Source organism: Pseudophryne corroboree, chromosome 2 (genome assembly GCF_028390025.1).
Source record: "Pseudophryne corroboree isolate aPseCor3 chromosome 2, aPseCor3.hap2, whole genome shotgun sequence".
Lineage (NCBI taxonomy): Eukaryota > Metazoa > Chordata > Amphibia > Anura > Myobatrachidae > Pseudophryne > Pseudophryne corroboree.
Window position 1 is genome coordinate 129,830,832 of NC_086445.1, and position 16,063 is coordinate 129,846,894.

The 16,063-nt window shown below is 45.0% G+C and overlaps 4 pseudogenes; all 4 read right to left on the reverse strand.

Moving 5' to 3' along the window:
• Positions 1-6,367: 6,367 nt before the first annotated feature.
• LOC135051723 (5S ribosomal RNA) lies at positions 6,368-6,487 on the reverse strand (annotated as a pseudogene).
• Positions 6,488-6,652: 165 nt separating this feature from the next.
• On the reverse strand, positions 6,653-6,772 carry LOC135051870 (5S ribosomal RNA; annotated as a pseudogene).
• Positions 6,773-11,136: 4,364 nt separating this feature from the next.
• LOC135051554 (5S ribosomal RNA) lies at positions 11,137-11,256 on the reverse strand (annotated as a pseudogene).
• A 165-nt stretch (positions 11,257-11,421) lies between these two features.
• LOC135051871 (5S ribosomal RNA) lies at positions 11,422-11,541 on the reverse strand (annotated as a pseudogene).
• Positions 11,542-16,063: the final 4,522 nt, after the last annotated feature.

Genomic DNA, 16,063 nt, shown 5'->3' on the forward strand with positions numbered 1-16,063 from the left:
TTCTTCAGGATCCCCCAGCATTCAGTGATGCAATTATTAAAAGATATGGTTCCAAAGAAATTGGTTCAGGTTCCTCTAAGTCACCCGTCGTGTCTGCTGAGAGTCCACCAAATACTGTAAACTCGGCACAAGAGTCTCAGCCCGTTGTTTTGACTGCAGGATGTGCTTTTCTGAATTCTTCTTCTAATAGGAGTACTTTGCCAGAAAGTTCAGCTCCCAAGGGTAAGAAACCTATCTCTGATTTGAACGCAGCCTTGCTGGGTGGTACCATCAGTTCAGATAATGTTTGGGGAATTACCTTGGTCAGATCTAAAGAGCTTTGTAAAAAGAAGAAGAAGAAAAAGAAATAATTTTTGACTCTTGCCTTGATAAATAAAAAAAAAAAAAATTCCTTGTCTTGTGTCCAGTGGCCACCGTCAGGGGGAGGGCACTGTTACAAGCTGTGGTTGCAGCTTGTTTCTGTTTTCGTGTCTGTTAGACCAGTGTGTCAGGTTTTTTTTTTTTTGTATCCCTCCTCAAGGGGGGGGGGGTACTGTTATGAGCCACGGCTGTGGCTCATTCCTGTTTTGCATGTCAGTTACACACTGCACCAAGTAGAGCTCCCTTTTACACACTGTGCCAGGAAGAGCCCCCATTCCTTTTACACATTGCACCAGGTAGAGCCCGCTTTTAAACATTGCACCAGATAGAGCACTCTTTCCTTTTACACATTGCACCAGGTTTATAAGGGCCCTAGGCTGATAGCTGATAGTCCCCTCTTTCCAGGGGTACCAGATGTATTTAAAATCGTCCCTGGGGCAACAGATATCCGACTTCAAAGCTGTGGTTCCCATCCAAGCTTATTAATTGCTTTTCCTAGCCAAGTATCTTGGGTTCTGTCTGACTTTGAGTATTTCTGATGGTATACCCCAAAAGCTGGATCTTTCCCCCCATTTGGTGGACACTGGCAGCTTGTCTCTACTATGCCCAGATCCAGAGATATCAGCCTTCCAGCAGCTGGCTCCTGTTATGAGCCACGGCTGTGGCTCATTCCTGTTTTGCATGTCAGTTAGGTATTTTATGTTATTCTTCTGTTCATGTTCCCCGTGGGTGTCATGGGGTGCTCGGAGCTCATCCTTAAGGAGGGGATACTGTTATGAACCACAGGTAGTGGTTCATTCCTATTTTATTTTTATAAGTTGTTTTGCAGGCCAGGATTTCCCATTGCTCTGTTTAAGAATACTCTTGGTTGCTGCCACTGGTGAGTCTATGTAATTGCAGCTTGTTCCCATGTGTTCAGCCTCACCTGGCTGCTAATTGCATCTTGTCAGTCTGGAGTCATGCAACAGGGCAGCTGCATGACATTATTAATTAGGCCTCTCTGTTATATGCTGGCTCAGTGCTATTCACAGACACTGGTGATATTTCTAGGTTTCCAGTCTGCTTGAGTTCTGAGCTTGTGCCTGCTAGTTCCTGAGCTCCTGTGTAGCAGTGTCAGTCGAGCTGCTTCCTGTGTCGATTCCTGTGTCAGTCCCTGTGTCGATTCCTGTGTCTGATCCCGTGTCCTGCCGTGAGGCGTTCCTGTCCTGAGGTCCAGTGGCTTTGCCTGTACCTGGTCAAGTTTCTGGCTTCTTGGTGTCCACCGGTCTGTCGTTTGGGATTCTGCCTGTCCTCCAGTTCTGAGAGTCTGTGTCAGCAGCATTGGGAGTTCCTGTCCGTTTGCCAGTATTTGTACCGGTTCCGTGAGTAGGCCGCTGTATTCCGTTATTATTTCTGTCACTGGTGTTTTGTAGAGGGTTCTGCTTATGCTGTCACCGCCGGTACACAAAAGTATTGTGTCGGCGTGTGGTCAGCATTTCCTTTGTTGTTCTTTTCCTTTGGCGGCAAGCCGCACATACATTTAGTTTTAGGCTAGTTAGTAGCCCCTGGCTTTGGTTGTTTCAGTTAGAGGGCCCCTTGTTATCACCCTGTCTCGGTACACTCTTTGTCTCTCATTAAGACCTGAGGGGGCATCGAAGTTGGGCAGACGTAATCCGCCCTTCAAACGCGGCTGCCATGGGCTCAAGCAACCATAGTCTCGCAAGAGTGTACTGACAGCACGGGCGAGACAACGGAGATAGGGTGCCAGGGGCTATTCCCTTTCCATTCCCCTTTCCCAGCGTTACGTCCTGGTGCTCTGGACTCACTTCATAACATCTCCCTTGTTCTGAGCACCAGGAACCTAACAGCTCCAGCTCCACACGCCTAATATATATTTTAATATATTTGTATATTTTTATTGGTGGTTTGCTGTGGCTCCTGATCTGTGATCCCCAGGTCCCCAGCACCTCCTGACAGGGGGAAATCTCTAGTATTTTTTATCTCATTCAAAGCCAAGAAATGTATTTCCAGGAACTTGTGATATCTGCAGTCAAACAAGCTGCCCTCCCACCAGAAAATGATGAATATTAAGCCCACTCCACTATCCACCCCTCCCCTACGTATTAAACACCCCCTACCACCCTGGAAGTCATGTACCAGGGCCCCTTCTTTCAGCACAATGTCCCTTTCTACAGTTTAGTTTTCTCCCCCTGCCCCTTCTGTGCAGTAGAGGAGTAATTAGCAGAAATTACTGCTCCAGGTCATGCATGCTGAGCGCCGTGAGCGGAACATAGGGCCTGGTTCAAACCCCCCCCCCCCCCCCCCCCCCCTTTATCAATCAAAAATTGCAACCGCACCACAATTTCTGCTGGATCACTAAACTTAAGGAAGCCTCCTGCCAGCGCAGCCTGGCTGCACCTGCAGGGGTCCAGCCTCCGTCTCTTTGATCGTGGTGGCTGAATGTGACGTAATGCACAGAGCCGGCCCTAAGAATATGCAAACTAGGCAAATGCATAGGACATTTGGTATGCCTACGGGCACAATCAGCTTCCGCTGATTGAAATGATATGCAGCATGCCTATATTCTGTGTGTGACTGTGTCTGTATCTGCATATGAAAGGCTACACTACAGTGTATTCCTGGAAATCAGTGTAACGTAGCATTTCATATGCAGATACAGCCGCAGTCGCACACAGAATATAGGCATGCCTCATATCATTTTATTCAGCAGAAGCTGCTTGTGCATCCTAGCCACATAGTAATGCAAATAAGATGCATTTTCATCACAACAAGGCGCCCGACGTTAGCAGAGCTGGCCTTGAGTTGCCAGCTGACTCACGCCAGGCATCTCCTGCTGCATGGCGTATTGAGGCAAGATATATGAGGACACACCTGTATCCAAGTAGAGGCAGAGGTCACAGTGTTAGCAACCATGTGAGTGCTGTGTGCGGGTGGGTCGGTTGTGCAGTAGTGTTCAGCATATGTGTAAGGGGCATTATGTGTGTCATGTGTATAAATGCATTACAAATGTGCGGTATATGTGTAAGGAATGTTATGTGTGTAATTTTATATGTATAAAGGCATTAATAATGTGCGGCATATGTGTAAGGGACATTATGTGTGTCATTATGTGTATAAGGGCACTAATAATGTGCGGCATGTGTATAAGGACATTATGGGGGAATTCAAATGTTTGAAAAGTTGGTTGGGTGTCTGTTTTTTCCTGTCTATTAGATAGTAGAAAACAGATACCCAACTGACTTTTCAAACAATTGAATACTCCCCAATGTGTGTACTTATGTGTATAAGGGCATTAATAATGTGCGGCATAGGTGTAAGGGACATTATGTGTATAAGGGCATTAATAAAGTTTGGCATAATGTGTAAGGGACATTATGTGTGTACTTATGTGTACAAGGGCATTAATAATGTGCAGCAAATGTGTAAGGGACATTATGTATATGAGGGCATTAATAAAGGTTGGCATAATATGTTAGGTGCATTATGTGTAAGGGACATTACTGTGTGGTATAATGTGTATAAAGTCATTACTAATATGTAGCATTATGTGTATAAGGTGCTCTATTATGTGGCATAAAGTATAGAAAAGACACTACTGTCTGGTCTAATGTGAATAAAGAGCAATATGGTGTGGTGTAATGTGAATAAAGAGCAATTCAGTGTGGTGTAATGTGAATAAGGGACACTACTGTAAGGAGTAACGTATATAAAGTAAAGTGGCACTACTGTGTGGTCTAATGTGAATAATGAGCAATATGGTGTGGTGTAATGTGAATAAGGAGCAATTCAGTGTTATGTAATGTGAATAAGGGGCACTACTGTGAGACGTAATGTAAGTGGTACTACTGTGTGATGTATCATGAATTAGAGACAATATCGCATGATAAAATGTGGATAAAGTTTATTTATTTATTAACAGTTTCTTATATAGCGCAGCAAATTCCGTTGCGCTTTACAATTTGAAATAACAATAACAAAATGGGTGATAACAAACAGTCATAGAGGTAGGAAGGCCCTGCTCGCAAGCTTACAATCTATAGGGATTGCACTATAAAGTTGCACTACTATGTGGCATAATTTGAATTGAGGGTACTACTGTGTGGTCATGCCCCTTCCCAGCAAGAACACACCCCTTTTTGGGCTGTGCGCCGAATGTGCACAGTGTTCCTATTTAAAATATAGTGGGTAGGAGCACCAAAATGAGGACTGCTATGGGTAAGGGGTGATGGTGCTGGGAAAGGGGTGCAGGGTCAGAGGCGGAACTAGCGGTGATGCTAGGAGGCACCAGCCAAAATCTTGCCTAGGGCATCATATTGGTTAGGGCAGGCTCTGGTATTGCAGCCGCCCCGATCAGGCCCCCCCGTTCATGCTGGCATGCCTCCGTTTCTAAGCCAAGCCCCTGCAATGCTCATTCTCTGCCTTGGAAAAGGAGCGTTGCTGTCCCCCGCCCGCAAACACCTCTGCCTGATTGACAGGCAGAGGCATTCTCATTTTCTGCGGGCACCCCCTACCGCCCACGGAACATCAAAGCTGCCACTGATAGCAATCCTCCACCCCTACTGCTGCAGGATGAATAGGGGCCCCTACACTGCTGTTAAGACAGTCCTGGTTCGTGTGTGTGTGTGTGTGTGTGTGTGTGTGTGTGTGTCTGTGTGTGTGTTATACTTACTTCAGCCTCCAGAGCAGCTGCTTCCACCTGGCTACCGGCCTGTCACCCGCGCTGTGTTCATCCTGTTCCGGCACCCAGAATGGTTGTATAACCTGGTCTGCGTCCTGTTCTGGCACCCGGAAGGTAGGAGGCTGTCAGCCCTGCACAGCGTTTTCCCTGCACAGTTTTTTATGATAACTGTATTAAAAAATATTATTGAAAAATATCTTTATTATTGCAATAGGATTTATATATGAGAGTATCTCTTAAATCATCTGTGTTAGCACATATGTTCAATAGTATTTATGCTGTTTTTTTCAGTATATATTTATATTTTCTCATGTATTCCAGATTTCTGTAAATGTTTTGACACGGTGAAGGGTTAATTGGTGTGGTCTGTTCTGACTGATGTCAGCGGAAGTCCAGGGCTCTGGACATCCTGTGACCGTTTTGCACATGTGGTTGTTTGTTTGCTATAAAGGTAAGAGTGTACTGTTCATGTTTGTATAGCCTGACGACGGTTGTAATAAATACCGAAACGTTGCAAGTGATGGGCTGAGGTCCCATTCACTTATGTAAGTCCTGTGAGTGCCGCTCGTTCATGTTTGCATATATATATATATACAAACACTCACTTCTTCCACAGTTGAAAAAAGAATTAGACCAGCACTCACGTTTAGTAGGTGAAAGAAAAAAAGGGTTTTATTCCTGATAAGCCATCTGGATATACCCCATTGCTACAGTTCGCCCGACAGCCGTTTCAACGCTCAATGGTCTTCATCAGGGGCAGCAGTCACTCTGTCCGGGGTTGCTTTAAATAGCAGAGAGGGCGCCAGAAATTTTGAACCGGAAGCCTGGAGGCAGCGCATCATAGCTGCTTTCCGATTCGCTCCTTCCTGCACGTGGGTTGTGTTGCTATGGTAAACAAACCCGGCTCTCTCCTTAGCAATCCGCTCCGGCAGCGCGACATTCATGTAGTGCAGGATGATCTGTATTAGTGTGCAGCGGCAGACAGGTGAAGTTGCTGCTGTCTATGTCCCCAGCCAGAGGCATACATGTAGGGTAGTCAACCCCATAGTGTGCCGACAGCATGGAGACCTGACAGTCCAAAAACGTGCAAACCATGAAACAATATATAACACAAGTGAACCAAACTGTACTATCGTGCACAGCAAGGGTGTCATAACACTCAGGGAATATTGATAGCTAAATGCAGCACAACATCGCACTGATGTGATAAATAACATCATGGATAACAGGTACCATACAGGGGTGACGTGAAAGGCAAATGCGAGCGCCATGTGATGTCAGGGACAGAACGGGGATGCCAAATCATCACCTGTAGGACAAACTTGTCCCTTGGTACAATACCCAGTATTCTCATGCCGTCTCCAAGCATGGTACTAACTGGGCCCAACACTGCTTAATTGCCAAGATCAGACGGGATCGGATGGTTTCCAGTGTGGTATGATTGTATAAAACAGATGTGCCCATATGTATATACCTCCCGTTGTGTCAGTATCATCCCTCGTTTCACAGCCAAATCACATCATAGTCCTGTATATTGGTGTGCAAGAAAGGACACCACTAATAGTGCCAACAACTAAGATACAAAGAGAAAAGGAGAAACACACACCGACTCCTTCGATACAACACCCAGTATTCCCACATTGTCTCCAAATGTGGTACTAGCTAGGCCCATCACTGCTTAATTGCCAAGATCAGACGGGATCGGATGGGATCCAGTGTGGTATGATAGTATCAATCTCCACGGTGTGCAAAAGCAATGAGCTGTTAAGCATGTCCAATATGCAAACTGCAAGAGCCCAACAGGCACTGTGAGTGAGAGACATATGTTGCTCGGAAAGTTAAAACAATCAAGCCTCAGCAGGTGACATGTGATCAAACATATCCATTAAGACAAGACATAAACATGACACACGGCGGTGTCTCAGAAAAGTAAACCAAAAAATTAGACTCTGTGCGATGTTATACAGAGTCAGAGGAAGCATCCCAGGCGGAATTCCTCATTGAGCCCATTAGGGGCCAATGTTTGTAATCTATCAATCCATTGGTGTTCTCTTTGTAGTAAGATTTTGTTGCGGTCACCACCCCTTTGTAGTGGTGGGATTTGATCCAAGATGCAACACTTGAGTTGATTGATAGTGTGTTTTGCCTCCATAAAATGTCTTGCCACAGGTAAATTTGAAAAGTCACTTGAAGTCCCACCCTGGGTAATGCTCTTTTTGATTGTTGAACGATGCTGGCTTAGGCGCTCCTTTAGCATCCTACTGGTCTTTCCAACATAAAGCAAATTGCATGGACATTTCAGCACATAGACTACAAATTTACTGTTGCAGTCAAGTCTTTGTTTAATAGTGTAGGTCTTGTTATCCTGAGGGTTAATAAACCGATTGCCAAGTAGCAAGAATGGGCAGTTTGGACACCCCGTGCATTTGTGAACCCCTGTTTTAATGGTCAACCAGTGAGAGGGTGTACTCTTTTTTTTCTCTTTGAAAAATCTGTTACGACAAGCATATCTTTCAGATTGGGTCCTCGTTTATATGCGAATCGAGGTGGTTGCGGGATGGCTTTTGACAGACCTGGATCCGTGCCAATGAGGTGCCAATGTTCCTGAATCTTATTGCGGATGAATCTAGAAGCAGTGGTGTACATGCTAACAAAGTTAAACCTGTCGTTATCTTTGTTAAGAGAAGCGTCTTTACTAGATAGGAGTTCCTCTTTCCTTATTTGGCCAATTTTTGTGAGTGCCAAGTCAATCTCCTCCTTTGAATATCCACGATCGAGGAAGCGTTGACTCATAGATTGTAGAGCAGATGGTATTGCTGAAGGGTCAGAGGTGATACGTATCACCCTTAGGAGCTGTGAGAACGGTAATCCTCTTTTGAGGGGAGCCGGGTGAAAACTCGTTGAAAGCAAAAGCGTGTTCCTATCAGAGTCTTTACAGTGGATCTTGGTAGTCAGTGTATTATTGGACAGAAGAACGGACACGTCCAAAAAGTTGATTTCTGTTTTGCTAAACGTGAGGCTGAATCTAATGGTGCCAGGAAGTGAATTCAGATGATCTATGAAAGTCAGAAGTGTTTTCTCTCCCCCATGCCAGATGAAAAACAAATCATCAATATACCGGACATATGCTGTCAAGAACCGGCCAAAAAGGGGGTGACCTGTAATGTGCTCTTGTTCATATGTTGACATGAAGATGTTGGCATAAGCTGGGGCTATGTTGGACCCCATAGCGGTGCCCTGTTTTTGTAGGAAAAAACAATTCTCAAACAAAAAATAATTTTTGTTCAAAATTAGGTTGATCAGTAACACCATATATTCTGATGGAGGTCCAAAATACACATCACTTTCTGTTATTAGCCGTCTACATGATTCAATGCCAAGTGCATGAGGAATGTTTGTGTATAGACTCGAGACATCGAGTGTAACCAATAATGCACCATCATTGATGTGCTTGATGCAATCCAGTTTCCTTAAGAAGTCAGTTGTGTCCTCAATGTAGCTGGCTGCACTTTTAGCAAGGGGCTGTAGATAAGTCTACAAGCTGTGAAAGTGGTTGACATAGAGATCCACGTGCCGAAATGATCGGACGCCCAGGGGGCTGTGTCAGTGATTTATGAATTTTGGGTAACGTGTAAAGGATTGGGGTTTTGGGATGAGGCGTAGTCAGAAAATCAGCAGTAGTCTGATTGATGTACCTGTTGTTGACTCCCAAGTTGATTATCGAATCAATTTCCTTTTTATATGTCCATGTGGGGTCGTAGGTAAGCTTTTGATAACAGGTTGGGTTAGACAATTGCCCATAGGCCTCTTGTACATAATAGTCATAATCAAGCAGGACTATGCCTCCTCCCTTATCTGCAGACCTGATGACCAGGTGATTATCATTCTGTAAAGATTTGATGGCAGCTCTTTCTCCCTTAGTGATGTTAGAATAACTAGACTTTTGTTCCTTTATGTAGGGCATCGTGTCCCTTTTAAGTACTCTTAAGAAGGTGTGGATTGAAGGATTTAAGGTCGGTGGGTCGAACTGACTGGGTTTCTTCAAAGGACAATGAGGTGTAGAAGATGTAACCGTTGTGGTAGAGTCTGGACCTGAGGAATTGTAGTAATAGTCTTTTAGACGGAGTTGTCTTCCTAATTTGTAGAGGTCAACCTGCCAATGGAAGCTATCCTGTTCAACAGTTGGCACAAAAGTTAATCCCTTATGCAGGATAGAGAGTTCTTCATTAGTCAGTTCATGTTTGGATAAATTAAAGACCACTGATGTCTGTGATTTATTTCCCATTGTTATTTTTTTCTTCCTTTTTCTCCCACCCCTACGGGTGGGTAAAGCGGGTTTTTTGGAGCCCTCCTATTGCGTTCAGATCTGGAAAGGTAGGTGGCCCCTTGTGCAGATGTGGATGGTGCATCAGAGTCGCTTGCTGACGTCTGAGATCTGCTCTCAATATCCCTGAAGGGTGTGGTAGGTCTTCGTCCTCCACGTCTCTGTTGAGGTCTGTATTTACGTGGCTCACTGCGTGAGACCCAGGTATATACCCTATTCTCCTTATAGTCCAGTTTGACCTGTTTATATTTGTTTTTCTTAAATCTCAACAGGTCACCATGAAATTTATCAATGTCCTTATTTAGTTTAGTGAAAAGGTCACAGTCAGGAGATTGTATCGTCCTAAATAGTTCTGAAGCCTCTAGTTCTGAAATGTCTCTTCTGATTTCTGTTAGATCTGAACCAGCCTGTTCGATTACAAGCAGCATTAGATCCTGGGAACATTTATTCAAAATGTTGCACCACTTCGTGCAAAAGTCATTATTGTGTCTCCCCAGTGTGGGTTGATTGTGCAATCTAAACCCTCTGGGGATAAGGGATTCTTTATAGTATTGAGAGAGAGTTAGGCCATGCAGATGTAACTCAACTTCTCTCTTTTTCAGTCTGAATAAATCATTTATGAACTCCTCTGGACTATCTTTATCGAAAGCCAGGGATTCAGTATTATCAAAGAGTATCCGTTCCGCATCTGTTTTATCAAATTGAAGAACAGAGACTAGATCTTTGTTGATACTGGTAGACATTTATACATACAGGGGTACGTTGAGTGATGTGGAAAAAAAAAAAAATACAAAATGGCAACCATAAGTTACTGTGTGCAACTGCCAAAAATAAAGATCATTATATATATTCCTAAAAAAAGTGAGATTTGAATAAATGGTAATGTTCCAAAAAATGTGATTGGTTAATCTCTACTGCAGAGATCATAACCTCACTGACTGGTGCAAGTCAAATAAAGATTGATACAAAATATAGCAAAGATGACAGCACTCTATGTCCTATAACAAAAATTGCTGGTGCAGGGTCCAGGTAATTAATACAAACACTCACTTCTTCCACAGTTGAAAAAAGAATTAGACCAGCACTCACGTTTAGTAGGTGAAAGAAAAAAAGGGTTTTATTCCTGATAAGCCATCTGGATATACCCCACTGCTACAGTTCGCCCGACAGCCGTTTCAACGCTCAATGGTCTTCATCAGGGGCAGCAGTCACTCTGTCCGGAGTTGCTTTAAATAGCAGAGAGGGCGCCAGAAATTTTGAACCGGAAGCCTGGAGGCAGCGCGTCATAGTTGCTGTCCGATTCGCTCCTTCCTGCACGTGGGTTGTGTTGCTATGGTAAACAAACCCGGCTCTCTCCTTAGCAATCCGCTCCGGCAGCGCGACATTCATGTAGTGCAGGATGATCTGTATTAGTGTGCAGCGGCAGACAGGTGAAGTTGCTGCTGTCTATGTCCCCAGCCAGAGGCATACATGTAGGGTAGTCAACCCCACAGTGCGCCGACAGCATGGAGACCTGACAGTCCAAAAACGTGCAAACCATGAAACAATATATAACACAAGTGAACCAAACTGTACTATCGTGCACAGCAAGGGTGTCATAACACTCAGGGAATATTGATAGCTAAATGCAGCACAACCTCGCACTGATGTGATAAATAACATCATGGATAACAGGTACCATACAGGGGTGACGTGAAAGGCAGATGCGAGCACCATGTGATGTCAGGGACAGAACGGGGATGCCAAATCATCACCTGTAGGACAAACTTGTCCCTTGGTACAATACCCAGTATTCTCATGCCGTCTCCAAGCATGGTACTAACTGGGCCCAACACTGCTTAATTGCCAAGATCAGACGGGATCGGATGGTTTACAGTGTGGTATGATTGTATCAAACAGATGTGCCCATATGTATATACCTCCCGTTGTGTCAGTATCATCCCTCGTTTCACAGCCAAATCACATCATAGTCCTGTATATTGGTGTGCAAGAAAGGACACCACTAATAGTGCCAACAACTAAGATACAAAGAGAAAAGGAGAAACACACACCGACTCCTTCGATACAACACCCAGTATTCCCACATTGTCTCCAAATGTGGTACTAGCTAGGCCCATCACTGCTTAATTGCCAAGATCAGACGGGATCGGATGGGATCCAGTGTGGTATGATAGTATCAATCTCCACGGTGTGCAAAAGCAATGAGCTGTTAAGCATGTCCAATATGCAATATGCAAACTGCAAGAATCCCTTATCCCCAGAGGGTTTAGATTGCACAATCAACCCACACTGGGGAGACACAATAATGACTTTTGCACGAAGTGGTGCAACATTTTGAATAAATGTTCCCAGGATCTAATGCTGCTTGTAATCGAACAGGCTGGTTCAGATCTAACAGAAATCAGAAGAGACATTTCAGAACTAGAGGCTTCAGAACTATTTAGGACGATACAATCTCCTGACTGTGACCTTTTCACTAAACTAAATAAGGACATTGATAAATTTCGTGGTGACCTGTTGAGATTTAAGAAAAACAAATATAAACAGGTCAAACTGGACTATAAGGAGAATAGGGTATATCCCTGGGTCTCACGCAGTGAGCCACGTAAATACAGACCTCAACAGAGACGTGGAGGACGAAGACCTACCACACCCTTCACGGATATTGAGAGCAGATCTCAGACGTCAGCAAGCGACTCTGATGCACCATCCACATCTGTACAAGGGGCCACCTACCTTTCCAGATCTGAACGCAATAGGAGGGCTCCAAAAAACCCGCTTTACCCACCCGTAGAGGTGGGAGAAAAAGGAAGAAAAAAAATAACAATGGAAAATAAATCACAGACATCAGTGGTCTTTAATTTATCCAAACATGAACTGACTGATGAAGAACTCTCTATCCTGAATAAGGGATTAACTTTTGTGCCAACTGTTGGACAGGATAGCTTCCATTGGCAGGTTGACCTCTACAAATTAGGAAGACAACTCCGTCTAAAAGACTATTACTTCAATTCCTCAGGTCCAGACTCTACCACAACGGTTACATCTTCTACACCTCATTGTCCTTTGAAGAAACCCAGTCAGTTCGACCCACCGACCTTAAATCCTTCAATCCACACCTTCTTAAGGGTACTTAAAAGGGACACGATGCCCTACATAAAGGAACAAAAGTCTAGTTATTCTAACATCACTAAGGGAGAAAGAGCTGCCATCAAATCTTTACAGAATGATAATCACCTGGTCATCAGGTCTGCAGATAAGGGAGGAGGCATAGTCCTGCTTGATTATGACTATTATGTACAAGAGGCCTATGAGCAATTGTCTAACCTAACCTGTTATCAAAAGCTTACCTACGACCCCACATGGACATATAAAAAGGAAATTGATTCGATAATCAACTTGGGAGTCAACAACAGGTACATCAATCAGACTACTGCTGATTTTCTGACTACGCCTCATCCCAAAACCCCAATCCTTTACACGTTACCCAAAATTCATAAATCACTGACACAGCCCCCTGGGCGTCCGATCATTTCGGCACGTGGATCTCTATGTCAACCACTTTCACAGCTTGTAGACTTATCTACAGCCCCTTGCTAAAAGTGCAGCCAGCTACATTGAGGACACAACTGACTTCTTAAGGAAACTGGATTGCATCAAGCACATCCCTGATGGTGCATTTGTTAGGGTCTCCTGCCCTGTGCTGCCACGTCGTCATGGCAACCGGGAGACAAGTGCTAGTGGAGTAACCTGAGCGCAGCTGATACTCCGGTTCGGGTCTTTTGCTGTGCAGTGGTTATAGGCTCTGTGCACGGCAGGGGATCCGGTGCTGGTTTTTGTGCTCACAGTCTGTGAGGTCTGAGTGGGGCGTGGACAGCACCTGCTTTATAAGGCCTCTTTTCAGGGTAAGCAGATGCTGCTGAATCTTTGTTGGTTAGTCAGTTCATGAAAGTTAGCCAGTACTGTGTAGCTTTGTATTTGTTTGTTGCTTACTGCAAATAGGCCTGGGGATTTGGTATTACACTCTGCCAATCCAGACCTAGCAGTAAGACTGGAGTCAGTCGTTTAGCTTGCTGGGGTTCTGTTACCACTCTGTGAACTTAGCAAGTTTGCGGCTGTATTCTAAGACTTGCCTGTCTAATCCTGTCTCACTGTGCTAGGTGTCAGGGGTCAGTTTAGTGGCAGTAAGCTAAAACCTGTGCACTGCAAGTGAGAAATAGGATTGTGGAGACTCTCCTTGTGTCTATCATTCCATCTCTGACCAAGGAGTTTACTGCCACACCCGTTGGTAACCCTTTAGGGTTTTGCTGTTGCCCTTAGCAACAGCATTTCGGGTTCTCTATGTATTAAAACACAACATCTTGCTTTTTCCATCTGTGCAGTTCTAATACAAAGGAGATACCCAGTTCCTTAGCCTCTGGGCTTCTCTGTTCACTTTGTGTGTATTTTGTTACCCTATTACCTTCTGTGTACGTTATGTCATATTCCCCAGTTTGTCTGTGAGTCCATTTGTTTTGCATAACAGTTCAAACACCAGTACATTCCTGCAGACACTGGAGTGCATAACAGTTCTGACACCAGTACTTTCCTGCAGGCACTGGTGTGCATAACATATTCAGCAGGCTAATACTCCTGTTGAAATTTTGTGGGAATATGGAGCATACCCCTCAAAATACGTTGCAACAGGTGGTCGATCAGGTGCAGGTCCTGACTCGACAATTTAATGATTTGTCCATTAAAATGCACACCTCCCAGGCTGCTGGTGGAGCTCCCGCAGCAGCAGCACCTGCAGGGGTTAAGGAGCCAAAAGTAAATCTCCCGGATCGTTTTTCTGGAGATCGCTCGCAGTTCTTTTGTTTCAAGGAGAGCTGCAAGCTATACTTCCGGCTTAGGCCTCAGTCTTCTGGGTCGGAGATTCAGCGGGTGGGCATAGTGATTTCCTTGCTACAAGGAGACCCACAGGTCTGGGCATATGGGTTGCAGCCTGACTGTCCGTCGCTTAAAAGTGTTGATGCTTTTTTTACGGCACTGGGCATGTTGTATGATGACCCTGACAAGACGGCCTCAGCCGAGGCTCAGATTTTGATCCTTAAGCAAGGGCGAAGGCCAGTTGAGGTTTACTGTACGGAGTTTCGGAGGTTGGCCCATGATACCCAGTGGAATGACCCAGCCCTGAGACACCAGTACCGAAGAGGTCTTTCTAACCAGATAAAGGACCAACTGGTACAATATCCCTTGCCTGATAGCTTGGATCAGCTCATGCAGTTATCCATCCGGGTGGATAGACGGCTGAGAGAGCGTAGGCTTGAAAGGGAGACTGAGATTTCCTTCCTTCCCAAGGGAACCTCAGACTCTGAGGAATTTTCTGAGGAGCCTATGCAGATTGGGGCTACCCGCCTCTCCTCGCGTGAGAAGACGCGGAGGAGACAGCAGGGGTTGTGTTTGTACTGTGGGAATAAAGGTCATGTGGTAGTATCATGCCCAGAAAAGCCGGAAAACTTCAGGGCCTGAGGGTGATGGGAAATATCCTGTCAGGCCAGAAGTCAGAATTTCCCAAGAAGACTTTTATCATTCCGGTGACCTTGAAGATCCTCGGTCAAACTGTCAAGACTGAGGCCTTTGTGGACAGTGGGGCCGACGGGGTTTTTATGGACCGCCAATTCGCCCTGAAACACTCTGTTCCCTTAGTACCCTTGGCATCGGAAATTGAGATTTGTGGGTTAAACGGGGAACCATTATCCCAAGGTAAAATTACCTCTTGCACTAGCCAGATTTCTTTGTTTATTGGAGCCACACACTCTGAAAAATTGTCCTTTTATGTGACTGTCTGTACTTTTGCCCCATTGGTGTTGGGGTTACCCTGGTTAAGGGCCCACAATCCTCAATTTGACTGGGTCTCTAGGGAGATTCTTAGTTGGGGTACTGATTGTTTCAGGAGTTGCTTGAGCCTTCCAGTCAGGCTCTCGCAGCTAAGTTTGCCAGGATTGCCAGGGTGTTATGCAGATTTTGCGGACGTGTTCTCCAAAAAAGTTGCAGAGGTACTACCTCCCCATCGCCCCTATGACTGTGCCATTGATTTGTTGCCAAATGCTAAGCTTCCCAAGAGCAGGTTGTACTCCCTGTCACGTCCTGAGACTCAGGCTATGGCAGAGTACATTCAGGAGAACTTGGCTAAGGGATTTATCAGACCTTCACAGTCTCCAGTTGGGTCGGGGTTCTTCTTCGTGGGTAAAAAGAACGGTTCGTTGCGACCCTGCATCGACTTCAGGGAATTGAACCGTATCACGATTAAAAACTCATACCCACTGCCTCTCATTTCGGTCTTGTTTGACCAGCTTCGTACTGCCACCATTTTTTCTAAGATTGACCTACGCGGTGCGTACAATCTAATCCGAATAAGAGAGGGGGATGAATGGAAGACTGCCTTTAATACCCACTCAGGGCATTATGAATATTTGGTGATGCCTTTTGGGCTCTGTAATGCCCCGGCAGTCTTCCAGGATTTCATGAATGATGTGCTCAGGGAATATTTGGATAGATTCTTAGTTGTATACTTAGATGACATCCTAATCTTCTCCCATTCCCTGGAGGAACATCGGAAGCATGTACGCTTAGTCCTCCAGAAACTCAGAGACCACCGGCTTGGGGCGAAGCTGGAGAAGTGCGAATTTGAAGTTCAGCAAATCGCATTTCTAGGATAT